We start from the raw sequence: 11,648 nt of genomic DNA on the forward strand, positions 1-11,648 counted from the left end.
GCAACCCTGGCGTCCATCAATGGATGAATGGATAAAGAAAATGTGGTGTTATATATAAAATGGAGTATCATTCAGCCTTAAAAAGCAATGAAATTCTGAGCTGTGCTGCAACATGGATGGACCTTGAGGACATTAGACTGAGTGAAATAAGTCAGTCACGAAAGGACAGACACCTCATGGTTCCACTTAGTGAGGTAGCTAGAATAGTCAAATTCACAGAGACAGGAAGTAGGCGGCGGGCGCCAGGGCCCGAGGGCCAGGGAGAGTGGAAACTCATTGCTCAACACGGACAGTTTCAGCTTTGCAAAATGACCAGGGTTCTGGAGGTGGACAATGTGGTGATGGACAATGTGAATGTATTTAATGTCAATAAGCTGTAGTTAAAGATAGTTAAGACAGTAAATTTTTACATGATGTGCATTTCACTGCAATTTTTAAAAAATAGAAAACAGAGGGGTGCCTGGGTGTTTCAGTCAGTTAAGATTCTGACTCTTGGTCTCGGCTCAGGTCATGATCTCAGGGTTGTGGGATAGAGCCCAGTGTCTATTTCCTAGCTCAGGGGGGTCTGCTTGAGAGTCTCTCTGCCCCTCCCCCTGCTTGCATGCTCTCCCTCTCTCGCTAAAATGGATAAATCTTAAAAAAAAAAAATAGAAAACAGATTCTTGGCATCTTCAAGTGTCTTACAAGTATCTGCAGACTTTGTCCTTGATTTCTTCTCCTGTGTGAGTCAATAGCCTTCATCTTCCCAAGGTTCTTGCTAATAAACGTTTATAATGAGTCCCCCAGTCTCTGGCATATGATTGAATTCTTTGAGCCACGCTTTAATCTAAGTACTTGGGACTCACTGAAGATGTGACTTGTTGAATCAAAGAATATGGGGTTGCAGTTTTGTTTCCATAGTATCCCCGAAAACCTCGGCAAGCTTCATAACGAATGAAGTAATGTTCAAAGTGTTCTGTTTAACATCAGAAACAAGACGGAGGCCTGTGAACTCTGCTTGTGTTCAACACCGTGAGGCCCTTGCACTGAAGAAAAAGGAATCGAAGAATGCCGTTATAAAAGAAAAGACAGATTGTCATTATTCACAGCTACTATATGGTGGTCTTCAAAATGACCTCCAAGAGACAGACAAAGTATTAAAACTAAGGAGAAAATTCGGCAAATTTGCTAGATACAAATATAAAATCAATGTGCAAAGCTCACCTGCATTTCTATACACTAACAATATATAGAAAATGTGATTTATTAAAAATGCCATTTATAATAGCAATTAAGAGAAAGTTACCCAGCACCTGTCACCTCTGTTTCTGGCCCAAATCTGCTATTTGGCTTTGGCTTTGACTGTGGGAATGTCTGATGTCGCCTTTAACGTCATGTCTTGTGTCCCTGAACCTGTGTGTGATCATAGCATTGTGCAGGTTACCGTTAGCAATGCAAACAAAGCATGCATTAGATTTTATTGCTAATATGTAAATATTTACAAGCACAGGTAAACATTCTACATGTAAGCTGAAGGAAAAATCTCAGTTTCTCTCCACAGTGAGACATTAGTTGTAGTATAACTGTGTGCTTATCATCGCTGGAGTAAAATAAAGTTCTGCAATAATTAATGGTAGTTGTGAAAGCAATTAATTTTGTGCAGAAAAACAACGATGAAGAGCTTCCGAATAGCTAAATAAATAAGGGAAAACACTACACGTTAATGTGAGTTTTCGGAAAAGGCATTAGCTAGATAAATTTAGGAAGAACGTTGTCATTTTTGAACCAAGATATGTTCACAAAACTTCATGTACTTATACAAGCACAGTACTAAGAATTAGATTATGTAATTATTCTAGCTGTCCTAGAATTGTTTGGCATACTAGCACTCATTACATTAAAAGATAATCTTTAAATTTGTACTTAATTTTCAATTACTTAATTTTATTTTAAACCATGAGATCTTTGAGAAAAATTATCATTTGGGACTCCTCCACATCTGATGAAGATAAATTAAAAGCATACTGTTGCTTGCCATTTCAAAATTTCTCTAGAAAAGACCTATTCAATAAATACATAAAAATACAAAAATGAAAGTTTTATAGAAGGGAGACACCTCCAACATAACTTGTCTTTCCCTTCGCCTCGTTGAGAGTGAGAGCAAGCAAGCACCTGCAGGAGACACCTACCCACCATCGGTTCCGCATCAAAACATCACACTTAAAATTCTGATACGAACATTTTAATAAAAATGGAAATATTTCTTCATAAAATAAGTTTTCCGATAAAATTTTATATTTATCCACATGTTTACTTAGTTTTCTGATATTCAGCTTTAGCCATGGGCTTTGATCAAGGGTCTGCTCCGACACTTGGCTATTTTTATTTGGCAAAAAATGTGTTTGATGCATGTCTAGTCATTCCAAATATACCTATAAAAATTATTTGCAAGACCATGATGGAGAAAATTTTGAAACTTATTTGAAAACCATTACAGAATACCTTTAGATAGAGAAATATAGTTATAACTAGGAAGACTCAAGATCATAAAGATGTTATTTTTCCCCCAAATTGTTCTATAGATTCAATATGACTTTAATCAAAATTCCAAGAGGGATTTTTGTGTAATTTGAGGAGTTCATTCCAAAATTTCTATGGAAGGGCAAAGAGCCAAGAACAGCTAGGAGACTCCTGAAGACCTGCCCAATAGAGATGCGCCCAATATCAAGACTTATCAAGTTATAGGACGTAACCCAATGTGTTGGTATTGGTTCATGGATGGACCAGTGAGACAGAAAAGAGAGCTCAGAAATAGACCTGTACATATTTGTGAATTGAATTTTTGTAATTTTAAAATATGAAAACTTATTGATGAGCATGATAAAAATATGAAATTATCAAAGCCATTAAAAATACAGAAATTTAATTTAATTAGTATAGCAAACAATATACCATAAGGAAAGAAAGTCTTCTAAATATTAGCCCTTCACCTTACTTTACCTCCCACATACTTCAGAGGTTGATTTTTATTATAGTTAACTTACCCCTGTGATTAACATCCCACAAGTAAAATTCTCACATTCACACTTTTAGGGGTCCTAATAACCATGTTATCAAAATACTATATTGCACTGTCTTCTGCCTTGCGTTTTAAGTGAACAAATTAGTAGGATTATGAATTTTTTTTACTACTTTAGCAAAAGGATCATGGCAGATTTTGAGCCCCAGCAAGGCAAAACCATCTTTCCTATGGTTTTGAAGAGCGAAAAACTTTCCAAAGTCAAAAGCTTTAGATCAGTCAAAGCTTTAAAAATCCCACAATACCGGTTCCATCACTGCAGTACCATAAATTCTCTACAGAGGGGAATTTTGTGAGATCTCTGGTACTCTATTTTTTCAACAGTCTTTCCCGTTTCTGTATCCACTTTACACTGATACATCCAACTCCACTGTGTGAAACTTGTCTACACTCTGCGTTCCTGGTGTGCTGCAGACGGGCAGAGACCATGACCTCCATTCCCTTTCTGTGTGCTGCCATGTCTAGGTGATATTAGGGATGGATAGATGCTGCAGAGAAGTTTTGAGGAAGAATTAGAGAAAGAAGAAGGGCAGAAGCCAGGAAGGAAGGTAGATGGAGAAGATTTGTAAGACGTGGGGCAAATGGTCTCAAGACTTTAATGACTTAGAAACTTATTTATGATATAACATTAAGTGAAAAAATTCAGATTATAAAACAGTATGTGCAATGTCATCCTATTTTTGTAAAAAAACATATATATATATATATATAGATATATAGATATAGTCATACACATATACATATATTCATAGGGACCCCATCAGAAAAATATATACCACAATGTTGGCTAATTTTTGTGGTGCATGTAACTTTTATTTTATTTTTGTGTATCTACTTGTAATTTCTAAACTTCCTAAGTGAACATGTGTTATTTTCGTAATTAATAAAAAAAAATTTTTTAATAATACTGAGTTTTCCACTTCTGGCTGTAAGGGGGTAACAACGTCCAGACTTGTCTTTCTGCTGTAACAGCTAAAAAATTAGATATAATATGTTAAACAAATCATCTGCAAATAGCCACAGTACATAACATTGGATTTAGATATTGAACAACAGATCATGTAGCACTGTAATCCCTACGAGAGAGGAAGCAAGGGAGATGAGCCCTTCAGACAACCTAGATTTCTCCCTGAAGGCAAGGTATGATCTCGGCACAGGTAGGGAGAACAGGGCTGGAGTTGCATTTAGTTGGGGAGGCAGAGATTGGGACTCAGCTGAAATGTGGGAGGCACAATACTGTGGAAGAAGAGAAGGCCACGGAGGCCAAGAGCTTAGAAATCTGCATGGAGTTCTCTGAGTCTTCTGTTGGAAACCACTTGTTTGTGATCAAGGTAAAACTCCTTCATACACAGCAAATCCCAGGGAAAGAAGGGGTACTAAGAGGCCACAGCAGAGCAATTTCAAGAGCTCACACAGGGCTGGGAATTGTTCATATTCCCTGTGGTCAGAGTGAACAGACCTTGCTGAATACGTGGGCAACCAGTAGATTGGCTTAGTAATGAGGTTAAACTAATCCTATTATAGGAAAGACTAACTAACCTCGACCTGCCTTAAAATAGCTTCAAAATGAGCCTTGAAGGAATCCCGCAGGACTGAATACAGCTTCAACACTTTTTAAAGAAATGCAACAAAATCTATAATTGAGAATCTAAACTCACAATGGCTGGTATCCAATAGAAGCATTACTATGTATGCACTAAAAAAATGTGAGACACGCTCAGAAGAAAACTTAGCCGATAGAAACAGACCCAGAAATGATAGCGATGGAGGAATTATCACACGCAAACATAAAAGTTATAAAAAGGTCCACTCTGCTCAAGAATATAACGGAGCATATGAACATAATGAAGAAAGAAGTAGAAGGAATGAAAAATATTTTAAAAAGAACCAAATGAAAATTCTAGAGATGAAAAACTCAAGAACTGAAATAAAAGTAGTATTAGGTGGTATTAACACCAGATGAGACATGAAGAAGGAAAGCTCAGTGAACTGAAGATACAGCTAAAGAAGGTATCCAAAATAAAGCACAGACCAAAAAACAGTGAGCAGAAGCCTAGCGCAGCAAAAGGCAACATCCAGTGGTCTACGATATGCGTGGTTGGCAGCCCAGTTGGAAAGTGGGTGGGGTGCAGAAAATATTAATGATGAAATTTTCCAAATTGGTAAAGTGTATAAGCCTGTATCCCAGAAACTCAACAAAATCCCAAGTATAAACACAAAACCACAAGATATATCATAATGAAAGTATTTAAAACCAGAGATAAGAAACAAAATCTTAAAAATAACCAAAGAAAATTGACACAGAAAGCACAATTAAAAGAAAAAAAAGCATAAATTGGACTTAAGATGAAAACTTCTGGGGGCGCCTGGCCAGCTCAGTTGGTGGAGCGCACGACTCTTGATCTTGGGGACATGAGTTTAAGCCCCACGTTGGGTGTAGAGCCTACTTAAAAAATTTTTTGATAAATCTATAGAAAACTGTCAAAAAAAAGGGGGGGAATGAGAAGTTCTCCATGAAGAAGTGAGAAAGCAAGTCTCAGGCTCAGAGAAAGTACCTAACTCACTTATCTGACAATGAACTTGTACTTAGAATGTATGAACAATTCTTACAATTCAGTAAGAAGACAACTCAACTTTTTTTTTAATGGAAAAAATATTTGGACAGTTTATAAAATAAAGTATGCAAATGTCCAGTAAATACAAGAAATTATGCTTAACATGGTGCAAATCAAAACCACAAGGAGATTCTACTAAGTACCTACTAGGTGGCTGAAGTTTGAAGGCTGACAATATCGAGTGCGGACAGGATGTGGGGCAATGGGAAGCTCGCTTATTGCTGGTGGGGAAATCCAATGGCAGAGACGCTTTTCACATCAGTCTGGCAGTTTCTTATGAAGGTAAACTGTGGGGCCAGGGCAGGAGTACCTAGGCTGCACTCTCCTCCTGTTCTCTGTAACATCAGAGTCCTCCCCATGCTTCCAAAGGGAAGGGCTATCACATCGCCTTGGGGGAAGCTGGAAGCTGGAGTCAGGTCTCTCCCAGGCCTTCTGGGAACTGGGATGAGAAGCCCAGTTTAAAGCAATGCGTGTCTTTAAATACCAGGAATTGTGTAAGGTATTCCTCAACAGTGACTCGGCCACGTTGTGGAGGATTCTCCCTCCAGGGATGGCTCGACCACAGTCCTCGCCACCCTGCCTAGGATCCGGAGCCCAGGGAAGGCTAATGGGTCCTTGTCCTGTGGGGTCCAGGGCCCTGATGGGTTCAGGGGAAACTGGTAAGCCAGACCTGGCACTCGCATGGGCCCTTCCTGCCCGTCTTCCCACCCGCAGCTCCTGCTACAGTGTCTACTTCTCACTTGTACAAGGCTTATGTGTCGCTGGTTTTTACAGGGGTAAAATACACATGCCAGAAAACGTGCAGTCCTAACCATTTTAAGTGCACGGTTCAGAGGCATTCAGCACGTTAACTGTTATGCATCCGTCACTGCCATCCATCCACAGATCATCTTCCCAAATAAACCCGGTCCCCGTTAAATACTGACTGCCCACTCACCCCGACCCCTGGCACCCACCATTCCACTCCCCATCCCTGTGAATCTGATTGCCCTAGACACCTTACAACAGCGGAATCACATTGCTGGCTTATTTCATGGGACATAATGTCCTCCACGCTCATCCACGATGCAGCCTCTTTAAGGCTGAATAATATTCTATCATGTGAATGGACCACATTTTGTGTATCCATCTGTCTGTCCGTCCCTCCATCCGTCCACCCATCTATCCATCTGTCCATCCATCCATCCATCCATCTATCCATCCATCCATCTGTCCATCCATCCTTCTGTCCGTCCATCCATCCATCCATCCATCCATCCATCCATCCATTCATCCGTCCATCCATCTGTCCATCCATCCGTCCATCCATCCATTCCAAGGACACTTGGGTCCTGTTACTTTTTGAATCAAGAAAACCTAGTCTCCTTTTGAAAGCATCAGTAAGTGAAGCTCACCTCTCAGAGGTTCCTGTGGTTTCCACCATTGTTCAGGTTGAGCAGGGAACTCTGCTGTGCTTTCAATTCTTGGATTGGTGCAGGGGACGTTTGGGACGACTGCTGTGCTTATGAATGTGCAGGTCTGGAAGAGTGGTCTCTGCCCTTTCGCACGTGTGTGTATGCGGCAGGCACGTGGCTGTCAGCGGTGCGGAGGCCAGAGGTCCATGGCATGGCGTCTTTGACCACATGCAGGCCCCTCGTACACGGGCAAGGAGTGCCGTGAAGGCTGCATTCAGGCCTTGTCTTTCTTCTGCTGTCACCGTCTCTCAACCTGTGTTATTTTTATTTGCTCTTTATCATTGTTCTAAGAAAATCCATTACTGCTCATCTTTACATTGCGCAATGCAGTTTTAAATGCTGACACCGGGGCCTGTAACTTGTATGCAGAATCACTGAAATGACACAGTTCTGTTTGCTGGCTCGACCCGATGATGCCTCCCACGGCGATGAGACAAAATGAGCCAGACTGTGGAGGGCTGGAAGGGGGACAGGAAGACGCCATCCCTTGTTCTGAGCAGCAAGGGCCACTGGCCCTGGCCCCCGGCTCAGACGCCTGGAGGGAGGGCAGGGAGGATAGGGAGGGGACAAAGGGGTGGGCGGCCGAGGACCAGAGGCTCCACTGTCCCAAGGGGCAGCGGCATTATTGACAGCGTGGACACAGACATGCCCAGCCCAGGCCATGCAGCTGGAGCTCAAGCTCAGCGATGCTGCGGCCGTGCCCAGGCCTCGAGCAGATGGCTCCTACCAGCAGCTGAGTGCCCTCCCGCCCGGCGGCCTCTGCCAGCCGCAGAGGTCATACCCTGGGCTCTCTCACTAACACCTCCCCCAGGCCCTATTTGGGGCTCAGCCAGTGGCCAGGTGGGGCTCACAGACTGGGTGAGAAGCTTAGGGAACAGCCTGGGTGGATGGCACCTGAGGCCTCTCCCCAGGGTTCTGCGCTCCGGCCCCGCATGCAAGGTCCCAACACCCGCCAGTATGGCTCCTCCCTGTGCTGAGTGATGGACCAAAGGGAGTCCAGTGAGTCTCTGCTGTGATTGGAGCAGAAATGCAGGTGCCGAGTGGAAGGTTCCACTGGCTGAGCCCTGGCTTCCCTCCCATCCGTGCATTCGAGGCAGCGGCTGACCCTACGCATCTGGCACCACCCAGAACCATCTTCTTACTGAAAGTGGTTACCTCTCTAAAAAATTTTGCAAAAGGGGAATAGCTTTCTGTACAATGTTGATGCTGGTAAAATCTCTCTGATTGCATCGTTAGCCTTAAAATCCACAGCTAACAGTGAGGTAGACTCGACAGCAAAATTAACTTGGTGGCCCAGGGGGCCCATCATCCCACCTCTGACATTTCCCCCACCTTTACACCCAGAAATTCACTTTCACTTTGTGTCAGTCTCTTGAGTGAAACACTGACCTGAGTGATCCCAGCACCGCCGTCCCCAGCGACGCAGAGCATCTCCTCTTGGCAATCACGGGGCAGCAACAGGTGGGCTTCGCCCTCAAATAAACAGAAATCTCTTACTGCTTTGCCACCCACAGAAGGTGGGTGGCTGTCACCTCCCTTCCCCCCACAGAGCCAAGTGCAGCCGGACCTCATGGGTCACACGGCGGAGAGGGGATGGGGGGAGCACTGGCTGGATATTCTCTACAGACCCCGGGCCCCACGGACCTCTGTTCTAAAGTCACCTGCCTCGTTCTGCTACAGAATTTAGGAGATGGGAGTGGGAAATTTGATTGTTTAAAAAGCATATTCACTTCAGAATGGGATGAAAAGGCTGAGTAAAGAGGGGGGAGAAGCAGGGCCGACCGGCGATTTCCACTCCTGGGCAGTGGCGGTCCCTTAGGGCACCTGGGGCAGTGGTGCCGGCGGGGGACTTTGGTGGGATGACACAGAGCTGGTGGGGGGGCTGCATTTTTTAAACAGTTACTAGTCATGAGAATAAACACAGTCACTTCCAAATGAAATCTTTTCCAAGAACTGTACTGTGAAACTTGCTTTAGAAAACACGAGCTCTGCTCATCAGGATTTATCCCTGAGATGACCACATGAAATCCCTTGTCAAGACTCTCTACTGAAGGACTCCCAAGCTGGTGGTGAGAAAGTGCGCAGAGAAGGGGCCAAAAACTTCCCGCCCCTCTGCAACCATTTAAAAGTTAAACGTTGGAATCTGACATTTTTGTACCTGCCTCGCCTTCCCTGTCACGTGGGTATTTCTTCTGTCAGCATTTTCTTTAAACTGCGTTGTGGTGAGAACACCTAAGGCAAGATCTCCCCTCTCACCGGACTCAGGCGACTTTGACACCAGATTGTCCCCTACACGCTGCACAGCGTGTGGGGAGACTGGAGCCCGTGAACTCAATCAGTGGAAATCCACACTGCTGGCATTTCTTAGGATAACGTGAGTGGAAACCACATTTGGAAACCAAACTTGTTTTCGGGGTGGAAGGCATCATTTGTAAGGTGCTTGTGCTTTTTTAAGCAGTCACATGGCTGCAGGCTGAGGGCACTGGAAGGAGGGAAGGTGCAGAGGTGCAGGCGGGGCTGCCCCGGGCCCTGCGGGCCTCCTGCCCCTCCCACAGCTCCCCGGGCACCCGGGACAACGCCGGCCTCCTGGCAGCTCGTCCACACCGGGCAGGCATGCCGTGCCGGCTGCCAGGTGACCCAGAGCCCTCGGCTGTGCTGTGCAGGACCGACAGAGCCCGCTGTCACTCGGCGGACCCCACCTCTCCGGGACAGGGGAAGTGTGTGAGGCGCCCGCCCTGGGCTCTGCTGGTCCTCACCTGGCACCTGTGCACACACGGGAGGGCCCGGGAGACCCGCTACAAAACCGCTCTGGTGCGGACGGCAGGGTCGAAGCCCTGGGTGCAGGCCCCAGGCCTGGCCGTGCAGGGCGGGCCGGTGGGAGCCTGGGGGTCAGGGCTGGGGAGGCGCGGCCAAGACTGCAGGTGTGCTGGACAGACACGCACACGGTTGGGCACAAATACGGCGATCAGAAGGGACACGGGCTGTTGGTGTAAAACACACACAGTGTTGATTCCCTGCTGAAATGATATTACGGATATGGTGTGTAAATCAGATATTTCAAGTTAATTTTACCTCCCTTTTCAGTCCTCGGTGTGTCCACTAGGAAATCTAACAGGACGGCAGGGGATCGCATTCTGTGCACTGTGTAGCAGGCTGGCCGGCAGGCTGGCCGTTGACTGAAGGCTGGTGGTGCATCCCGGATGGCCCTGGGCCTGCGCCTGGTGCGCTCGGGTGGCGGTGACGTGCCTAGGGACAGAGAACACCCGCCCCCCCAGACATGTGCGGGAGGAGCCTGAGGGGAGGTCACACTGCTCCGGGTGACAAATCTCTGAAAGGATCCCGCTGAGCTGAAGACACCGGATCCCGGGGATTGGCTGCAGACACAGGTGAGTTTGTCGCCGATGCGGAAGGGTCAGCAGGGAGACCCATCTTGCTTACTCCGGGGAGAGGTCGCTGGGACTCCTGCGGTAACTGAGTATGTCTGCTGCCCACTGACTGAGTGACCCGCGCCTGCCCCGTGCCTGCCCCGTGCCCAGGGTTGGGAGCCTGGCGTGCAGGCGGCACACGTGGGGGCCACAGCCCTTTTCCAGGGGGGATATCTGAAGCTTTCTGGGTCTGTGCTGGGACCAAAGCTCCCCGAAATGTCGGCTTGGGCCCGGAGGCTGGCAGGCGTGGAGCCGTGGCGGGGGAGGCGGCCACGTGCCCAGCGTGTGTGGAGGGAGGATGTCTAGGAGGTGCTCAGCCTCTCGCCCTCGAGCGGGACTCCCCGTCACAGACCCGGATCTGTGGGCAGGAATCAAGAGAGCCCAGTCATGAGCGTCACCCCGAAGGGACGCAGGGTCAGGCCCTGGGATCAGAGACCAGAGACCCGGGTCAGGACAGCCACCGTGGCCCCAGCTTGGCTGTGCGCGGGGGGCTCCACCTTCCACGCAATTCTGGTGTCTACACAAAAGCATCAGTCTTCACATGAGGGGCCCGGCTTTTTAAACACCTGTGCAAACCCGCTCTACAATCCACTTGCACTTAAGGATCTCAGTAAAAACAGCTAGAAGTTCTGTCAAGACAGATCATCAGGGGGCGGGTTGAAAGGGTGTGGTCAAGGCTCTGGAGTTTCTAGAGGCTTCTGCAATCCCAGGTCCCCTTTTCAGGGCTGGTCCCCACCACACTCTGCCCATCAGATGGCGGGCATTCCTGATTTCTGGTTTGTCCTCCTCGAAACTCACTTCCTAGGTATCGCGATGGCCCCGGGGGCCTGGGTGCTGCCCCAGACTCGGCCGGGAAGGCCTGGGGAGTGGAAGTCCACTCGGAAAGCGAGAGTCAGGTCCCTGGGAACCCTCCGAGCTGGGCAGAGCGTGCCTGTAGGGCCGCCACCAGCAGGAAACGTCTGTTTTCCTTGCTGTCCAAGAACATTCCCCCAGACCTCAGCCCCATGTTCTCGTGCGTTAACTCCTTCACTCGGCCCGTGTCTCCAGCGCCTTCCACGTGGCAGGCGTGGCCTCTGTTCTCAGCCTGGCTTTCAGG

General features: G+C 46.8%; 1 long non-coding RNA gene across 1 annotated transcript; it reads right to left on the reverse strand.

Annotated features, from left to right (window-relative positions):
* Positions 1-7,134: 7,134 nt before the first annotated feature.
* On the reverse strand, positions 7,135-9,966 carry LOC116645548. Its single transcript, XR_004301965.1, has 3 exons — positions 9,884-9,966; positions 8,517-8,600; positions 7,135-7,585 (listed from the first exon to the last, which is right to left on the reverse strand). It is a non-coding gene; the product is annotated as an uncharacterized LOC116645548 (long non-coding RNA).
* Positions 9,967-11,648: the final 1,682 nt, after the last annotated feature.

This window comes from Phoca vitulina, unplaced genomic scaffold (assembly GCF_004348235.1).
Source record: "Phoca vitulina isolate PV1807 unplaced genomic scaffold, GSC_HSeal_1.0 scaffold33, whole genome shotgun sequence".
Classification (NCBI taxonomy): Eukaryota; Metazoa; Chordata; class Mammalia; order Carnivora; family Phocidae; genus Phoca; species Phoca vitulina.